Genomic DNA, 9,232 nt, shown 5'->3' on the forward strand with positions numbered 1-9,232 from the left:
CTCCTTCCCTCGCAGACTTTGGCTAGGAGTCCACACGTGCTCAGCCCCCCACAATTCTTTTTTCCATTCACCTGTGCTTTGGGGGCACCTTTTCTCCAGTGCAAAGCTTCAGAAGCGTGGATGTTTTCTCCAAAGGTACCTGTGATAAGGTCTAATTATACATAGATACAGGTGTAAGGTGAACAGTAACTCTAGTATTTAGATCCATTCTTACAGGGACTCTTCAATTAACTGTGGAACCTGGGTGCCATCTCTTATCACCACTTCTGATAGCGTAGTACAACTTCAGGTTTTAGTGTCACTAAAGTTTTCATCATCTCCCACATTACATATTCCAGACTTAGGTCTCTTTCTAGGCTCCACACTGATGGATGCCTTCTTGGTTGGATGGCTACAAGCTGTTACTGGTTCTTACACTGTCCATCAGACCACAGAAGTGTGTCCTTTTTTTCTTTCAGGTTATCTGATAGGCCCAGCAATCTTTTTCTGTGTGAGCCACTTACCTAAAAGCGTCACATAGGAAGTTCCTCAGTTTGTGTTGCTCAGTTTCATGACTTGAGTGATACAGATTCCAGATGATGCAAACTTCCAGGAAATCCTTCTTAGCATGGGAACTGGTATTACCACAGCCTCTTTCAATGTATGAATTGACTTGCCTTGGTCAATAAGTTCTTCCAAACGTGGTCATGATGCAACCGTGAAACAAACTCTTCTCAAGGGACATTGCTTCTCACCTATTCAAACTGATAGTGCTTTGACAATAACTTGAAAACAACTGCAAAGTGTGTTACTGAATCCTCACTCTCCCAAGTTCATTAGTGGAATCTGTATCATTATATAATTACTGATGAAGTATGGGGAAAATGTTCTGCATTATTTAGGCTGTGGCTCCTGGCACTGACACAAATGAAAATTTTGTCCTCATCACAAAAAAGTTTATGTCTTGTTGACTCCACAGTGGAGGGGCTAGACTAGCTCAGGGACAGTACAGTACCTCATGCAACAACTAATGAGAAATACAACAACCTGATCAGCCCCATCTAGCATGCCTAAAAATCTGATCTATGCAGTACTTCTATTTTTTTTAAAGGTGAAATTCTGGCAAAAATCATAGCAAACATGCACCCTATTTATAGAATGCCAGCCACTTTATAGATGGGTACTAATGGACACAAGCCATTCCAGTGCATCCGAAAGGGACCGGGGTGACGACTGACCAGAGGATGAATATGAGGCTCCGGGGTGATGAAGTCACCAAAAGAACAAATACAACTTTGGCGTGCATCAGCAGATGTGTCGCCAATAGATCCAGAGGGTGCTTCTACCCATCTATTTGTCATTAGTGAGACCACAGCTGGAGTACTGTGTCCAGTTCTGGGCACCACACTTCTAGAAGGATGTGGACAAGCTCAAAAGGGTACAGAGAAGGGCCACCTGCATGATCAAGGGCCTGGGGGTTAGATCTTATAAGGAGAAACTTCGGGACCTAGGTTTATTTAGTCTGAATAAAAGAAGGCTAAGGGGTGACTGGATAGCTGCCTACAAATATGTCAAGTGAGAACACCAGAATCTGGGAGAGCAACTTTTGAGAAAAGCACCGCCTGAGAGGACAAGGACCAATGGGCATAAGCTAGCTGAGGAAAAGTTTAGGTTGGGCATACAGAAAAACTTCTTTTCCATTCAGGTAACCAAAATCTGGCACCCTGTGGCCACGCATTGCAGCCCTGGGCCCCAAGCCCCATGCACCCTGCAGCTGGGCAGCAGCCCCAGCCCCAGTCCTGCCCATCCCCATCCCTTGAGGGCCCTAATGCCCTACCCCTGCCTCTTACCTGTGGAGCTGTTCTCCAGGCTGCCTGGCAGCCTGGCATCCATATGCATATACATGCACATGGTGCTCTTTGTCTGACTGCCACACTCTCGCCTCCTCCCAGCCCCTTGCAGGCTGGAACTTTGCCAGCCTGGAAAGGGCTTGTTGCACAACTGCAAAATCGGAGGGGTTCTCTGTTAAAATCAGAAATCCGCAATTTCCTCCTGTAAAGTGGAAAATCCACATTTTACTCCGTTTTTCTGTGGGGAATGGAAAACCCAGATCCCTGCTAATCACCATCACTGTTAATGTTTGTGCTTTATTTTTCATTGGACTGTAACTCAATCCAGTTTCCAGCCAATAGTTATTCTGCTTTTTTGCATTAGGTTAAAGAGATCTTGAGTATCTGCTATATTATTTTTGACTGTGGACAGACAGCACCTTTGAAATGTTTTAAAGAAGTAAGCAAACAGACATACACACCCAATAAAATATTCCCAAAGTGGTTGAAATGTAACAAAAACATACCTAGAGGATGCAGGTACTATTTTGCACCATTTTATTTTGGAACATTTTGTTATTTGTGCATTGTAGGTCTGTCTTCCAGGATGCACCCTGGCTGCTGCTGCCTCTTTGTTGGCTCCCTGCACCCTGGCTGCTGCTAGTGTCAGAGCTACGCACCCAGAGTGTCAGAAGATGCACTGCCCACAGTGCCCAGATTGCCAGGAGTCATAGTGCCTGCAGTAGCAAGGATGTGAGGACCCTGGTGGGGCAGGAGCAGTGGCTAGTGTGTGGGGAGTGCTCACCGACTCTGCTGTGTGCTCCCCTCGTCCCCTCTTGTTGGCAGTGGGGAGCCACAGGATCAAGCCAGTCCCTATTGTACTCTCCCAGTGGAGAGCACTGATGCTGCAGGCCATTTTGAAATGCTTTAGTTGTGGGGGCGGCATGTGTGTGTGTGCCTGGAAAACTGCAGTTTAAAATATTCCAAATGTTACTTGTCTGCACTGTCTGTGAAAGTACTTACACCAGCTAGTCAAGTTGCCTTAAAATGGTCTTTGTTTAAGAACAAAATCTTGCAAAAGTCTCTTTGAAAAAAAAAAATCTCATTGAGACCAGCCCCGAGAAAGGGAATAGATATGCAAGGAACGTGGGAAAGCTTTGCTCCCCTGAGATAACATCAAACATAGGGATTAGGTGACCTTCTGCAAAGATTAAAATAAAACTTGGAAATCAAAATAAGGTATGGTGGTGCAACAGCAGCAAGTATGCAGCCAGAAGCTCATTCTGGCTGGCTATGCCATTACTTTTCATTAGTTCCAAACATACTCAACACATCATCATCTCCCCTCCCACACCTTGAGGTTCTACTCTCTTCCTCTTAAGCTAGATAAATACCTAATAATGTAAGCAAAACAAGGAACACGAGTAAAAATCTCTCAATACCACAATTTTTTTGCTTCCACAAAAAATGAACATTTGTATGGTCTTCCTTACATTTTCAATGTAAAAGGAAGGATCATAATAATTGTAGTAATAGAAATAAACAATTCACACAGGTATAAAAGATCTTATATTGGAGAGTTTTTGTTGGCATCTTAATAACTACAAGAGCAAAGCTTAAATGGATTGTGGTATGATCCCTAAAAGATCCCTTCAGCCATAACCCCTTTTCATCTTAAAACTCAAAACCACCATCAAATCATTTTCGTATGAATTACAAGAAAAGCTACAGAACTTGATCACCCCACTACCCAACCCAGGGACTTTTTACATGCTCCTTAACTTATAAGGGAACTCTTTGGTGAACTAAAACACAAAAAAGAAGCTTACAAGTGGAAACTTGGACAAACAACTAGGGAAGAGTATAAGAGTCTCTCTTGAGCATGCAGGGATGAAATCAGGAAGGCCAAAGTACAACTGGAGTTGCAGCTAGCAAGGGATGTGAAGGGGAACAAGAAAGTTTGCTGACATACTTGTAGAAAGAAGAGTAAGATCATGGAAAAAAGCATGGGTCTCTTATGAAATGGGGGAGGCAGCCTAGTAATAGATGAGGAAAAGGTTGAAATAACTCAATGCCTTTTTCACCTCAAATCTTTACAGGCAAGATCAGCTCCCCCACTGCTGCACTTGACAGCACAGTTTGGGGAGGAGGTAAACAGTGGCAAAAGAACAGGGTAGAGACTATTTAGTACAGCTGGAAATGTAGAAGTCCATGGGGCCAGATGCGATGCACCCAGGGGTGCTGAGGAAGTTGGTCAATGTGACAGCAGAAGCACTGGCCATTATTTTTGAAAACTTGTGGTGATTGAGAAAGGTCCTGTATGACTGGAAAAGGGCAAATATAGTGCTCAACTTTAAGAAGGGAAAGAAGGATCTGTGGGAACTACAGATCAGTCAGCTTCAACTCAGTCCCTTGAAAAATCATAAAGCAGATCTTCAAGGAACCCATTTCTAAGCACTTGGAAGAGAAGGTGATCAGGAACAGTCAGCATGGATTCACCAAGGGCAAGTCATGGCTGACCAACTTGATTGCCTTCTATGACGAGATGACTGGCTCTATGGATGCGGGAAGAGCAGTGGATGTGGTGTACACTGACTTTAGCAAGGCTTCTGATATGGTCTCCAACACCATTCTTGCAAGTTAGCTGAGGAAGTACGGGTTGGATGAATGGACTGTAAGGTGGACAGAAAACTGGCTGGATCATAGGCTCAAATCAATGGCTCAATGTCTAGTTGGCAGCCAGTATCAAGTGGAGTGCCCCAGGGGTCAGTTTTGTTCAATAGCTTATCAACAACCTGCAAGAAGGTACGGAGTGAACCCTCAGCAAGTTTGCAGATGACACCAAGTGGAGGGGAGGGAAATAGTAGATAGATTAGAGCTGCAGCTCCCAAACTATGGATCGCAACCCCAAATGGGGTCACAACATCAGTGGATGGGGTCACAATAAACGTGCCCCCTGAGATTTCTGTGCTCACAGTGGGTTGCAGGGCTGCAGCCAGGCTGGACCAGCTCCGAGCAGGAGCTGTCTCTGTGGCCCAGTGGGTGGGGCCCATTGTAGGAGAGAGTGCCACACCACCATGGCTACAAAGGTGAGGCATGGCAGGGTTGGTGGCATGGAGTTGTGCCCACACTGCTGCCAGGTGAGCAGGAGGTGCCTCAGCTTGGCAGCCAGGGTGGTGTAGCGCAGTGATACCCCCTTTCCATGCCAGTTCCTGCAGGCAGCCTGCATCATCCCCCCACCCCTCCATGGGCTCAGCTCCATCAGGGCTCCCTGTGGGGCTGGGGGCAGGCAGAGACAACCAGAGCAGGGTGTGGGGACCTGCCACTGGATGCAAGGAAGCAGGTGGTGGATTCAGTGGTGGCGGCAGGGGGGTGCTGTGCAGGCGTGAAGCACTGCTCTGCCCGTGTCCATGGGGCCCCCCAAACAATGGGGACTGGGGCGGTTGCCCTGATTCATCCCCTCTAGGGATGGCCCTGGGGGCAAGGGGCAGTGGAGTCGAGTGGGGAGGGGGGCGTTGCTAGGCTCTGCGCTATGCTCTGGCTGCAGCAGCTGCCAAGTCCTGCAGGTGGTAGTCAGGGCTCCGGCGCTGCTGGGGGGAGCCAGGGGGCTGTGGGCCCTGGTTCTGGGGCACTGACAGGGCCAGGGGGCTGTGGGTTGGGAGTGAGGGGCCGTGCTGAGGAAATGGTGTCATAATTGGGGTCACACTGAAAAAAAAACTTTGGGAAGCACTGGACTACAGAGTAGGGCTAGGATTCAGTGAGACCTTGACAGATTGGAGGATTGGATTAAAAGAAATATCAGGAGAAGTGCAGAGTCCTGCACTTAGGACAGAACAATCCATGTACCTATACAGGCTGGGAACTGACATAGCTAATCAGCAGCTCTGCAGAAAAGGACCTGGGGGTTACAACAGACATGCTGAATTGAACAAACAGTGTGCCCTTGTTGCCAAGAAGGCTAATGGCATACTGGGCTGCATTAGTAGAAGATCGAGGGAAGTGATTCTTCCCCTCTATTCAGCAGTGGTGAGGCCAAATCTGGAGTGCTGTGTTCAGTTTTGGGCACCCCAGTATGGAAAGGGCATGGACAAATTGGAGATCATCTACTGGAGGGCAACAAAAATGGTGAGAGGGCTGGGGCACATGATTTATGAGGAGAAGCTGAGGGAACTGGACTTACTTAGTCTAGAGAAGAGAAGACAGAGGCTATTTAATAGTAGCCTTCAACTACCTGAACAGTGGTTTGAAAAAGGATGGAGCTGGACTGTTCTCAGTGGTGGCAGATGACAGAAGAAGGAGCAATGGTCTCAAATTGCAGCAAGGGAAGTTTAGGTTAGATATTAGGAAGAACTTTCTCACTAGGAGGGTAGTGACACACTGGAACAGGTTACTCAGAGAGGTTGCAGACTCTCCATCCTTGGAGGTTTTTAAGACCCTGCTAGACAAAGCTTTGGCTGGGATGATCTACTTGGGGCTCATCCTGCTTCAAGCAGGGGGTTGGACTTGACCTCCTGAGGTCCCTTCCAACCCTAATTTTCTTTGCTGTTACCATCTAAAGCATGTCACGAGACATGTATGCTATGTAATACATGTATCACATGGTGAAATGACTATAATACATGCTAAATCACCTACTTCACAGACAGACCACTGAACAACATACACCCTATGTTGAAAATTAATACAACACTTAACTCCACACACTTAGGTTAAGATCACTTGAGTGAAGAATTAGGCTGCTTATGCGTGGGTTGTAAAGTTAAGGGTTTTTTTCTATATACATTGTATGAGGACACCAGTTTTAAATTGTACATTCCCCTCTCTATGTGCAATATTTAAGTGAGTAAAATAAAACCTTGCCATACCTTTTCACTGCCTTTTTTTCTAACTGGAATTCTGCATTTCACAATTGTGCTGTTTTAGGACTGGAGATCCCTTTGTGCATTTCTCTTTCCAAGAGCTCTGATGCCAAGGTGGGAATCGAGTGACTTTGGCCTTTATAACTCTACATATTGGTGTTTGCGTTTGGAATGCAGGAGTTGTAACTTGAGTCTACTCTTTGGATATGTTTTTGTGCTGAGGCCCACCATGCTTGCTGTTTGATGCATATAAGTAACAATGACATTTTGATAAGTCTCACCAAATTCAATGACTGAACAACAATGGATTACAAAAAGTTATTCCTAGAGAGCACTGACCCTAGCCTTGTTTGTGGACCTAGAAAATTAACCTTGATCATCTGCCTCAGATATTGCACATATTACCAGAGCTCTGTGCTGTTGAGTGGAAAGCAGCTCTGTAAATGATATTTCTTTGCTTTCTACATTTTACTGTCTTAAAAATATCTAAGGCATCTGTCTGCAGACAGGCAGCCATCTGGTACTGAGCGAGGGAAGGCACAAACAACCACAAAATGCTCTTTGATAGAAACTTTACTGCCCTCCCCTCCCCACCCCCAGGGATTATATAATGTGAAAACCACTCAGACTGAAAGTATTTTTGCTCCTACATATGGAAAAATACAAAGGTGAAAGCTAACACCCAATCCATGCATGTTTTCTGCAAGGTTGTAGATGAAGTCATCACAATCCAAGATTCTCGGATTGTATGCATTTATTCTTTTTCTTTCTTGCATTATCCCCAAATACAGAGCTGCTACAGTTTAAGTTATATTCTCAGCAACATGTGTACCCCCTCATTTCAGAGTAACAAAGCTTTAGCCAGGTTGCTGAGAACACATACTGAAGAAAATGACTTGAATAGCTGTGAACACAAGACAGGATTTGGTTTACAGGATGCTTACACTTGGAATAACAAGGCATGAAAAGCAGCTACCTTGATTCATAGCTTAGGCTGAGCTCGTATAACTGCCAGGTAAGATGAGCTTTGCTTTATTGTAAGCTAAGCATATTTGAGGTGGTGTTACAGAGATGAAAAATACAGAACTCTATCTCCACTCCTATTTTGGCAGCCATTCTTCAGAAGTAGAAAGCTGCTTTTAAAAAGGGTTGACAGTCTTTGTTCAAGTAGGCCATCAGCTGACATTAATATATTTATTAGTCACCACCGTGCTTCTAAATTTCCCCTATTAGCTGATTCTAAATTACCCTGCTTGGCAAACTTTTAGGTTTGTTTAAGCATCTCAGCTTCATTTACTAATTTATATCTGAAAAGGCCTACACAATCAAATCCCTCAAGGACCTAGGCAGAAAAATGCCTACTTTCTGGATGCCAGTTGACTCAGGACAGAAACACCAGACTGGTTTCGGGGTTAACTTGTTGTACCTAATCTGTAGACAACTCAATCCTTTATTGCAGAGGTTCCCAAACTTTTTCTTATTGCATACTCCCTTCCAGATTTACCAGCTGCCCATGTACCCCTACCAGCATGTTTTATATTTTAACACCTTAAATGCCAATTATTATAATGAAAATTAAATCCCATGCAACTGCCAAAAGATGCCTTGCATACTCCCAGGTGTATGCATACCAGTCTGGGAACCCTCAGCTTTATTGGATCTAGTCCTACATGCCACTTGAGGAACTTACATCTTTTATTGAACCTGTACTTTTGAGTCACTTCATTCCAAACTGCACTTCCCTATCAAGTGAAACAGTTTCTTCATTCCTAGATGTCTGACCAAGCATTTGACTGTATTAAGTCATGCGTTCAAGGTTCACTTCAGCATAGTTTACCAAGTAATCCAGTTACACTGTAACACTGGGCTGTCATAGCACAAATTTGGAGCGGTAAGCAATCTGCACATTTTCATATCACCAATGGTATGAAATAGTGTTAGACAAAGACAAGATACCTGCAAGCAGCAATACTGAACAATGCTTCTCTATTTACTTTCTTATGTCAGAGAGCAAGATTTTAATCTATTACAATGCATGCATTTTCTATCGTGTTTTTTCCATGGTGTTAATGTCATCAGGTATTAAGTTAAATTCCTTACAGAAATCTATGTCTACTAGACAGTCATTGTCAAAAGTAATGACTGATAGAGTAACTACATTATGAGCCAAAGGTCTAATCTCAAAACAACTAATAAAGTTTATTTGATGTGACGCACTGTTCATAGAACTGTATTGATTAGCAGTAATTATGCTACCAGTTTTCACTTTATTACTGATTATATCCATATCAACCTTCCTACAATTTTGCTTCCAACTGATGTGAAGCAAACTGACCTATAGTAACTGTTTAACCTTTCTTTCCAATACTGGCACAACAGTTACCCACCAGATCTCTAAAGCTTTCCAAGACTTCTTAAAAATGTTAACGAGTGACAGCTCCTCAACTGATTCTTTTATTTCATGGTGCAGGTTATCTTTAACTTAAAACCTTAAAAGAGTTAAGGTTGTATTACTTTCCAAAACGATTTATTCAATTTTTCAGAAATGTTTAGCAAGCTTACAGG

Source organism: Gavialis gangeticus, unplaced genomic scaffold (assembly GCF_001723915.1).
Source record: "Gavialis gangeticus isolate Ggan-Ray unplaced genomic scaffold, GavGan_comp1, whole genome shotgun sequence".
NCBI classification, from domain to species: domain Eukaryota; kingdom Metazoa; phylum Chordata; order Crocodylia; family Gavialidae; genus Gavialis; species Gavialis gangeticus.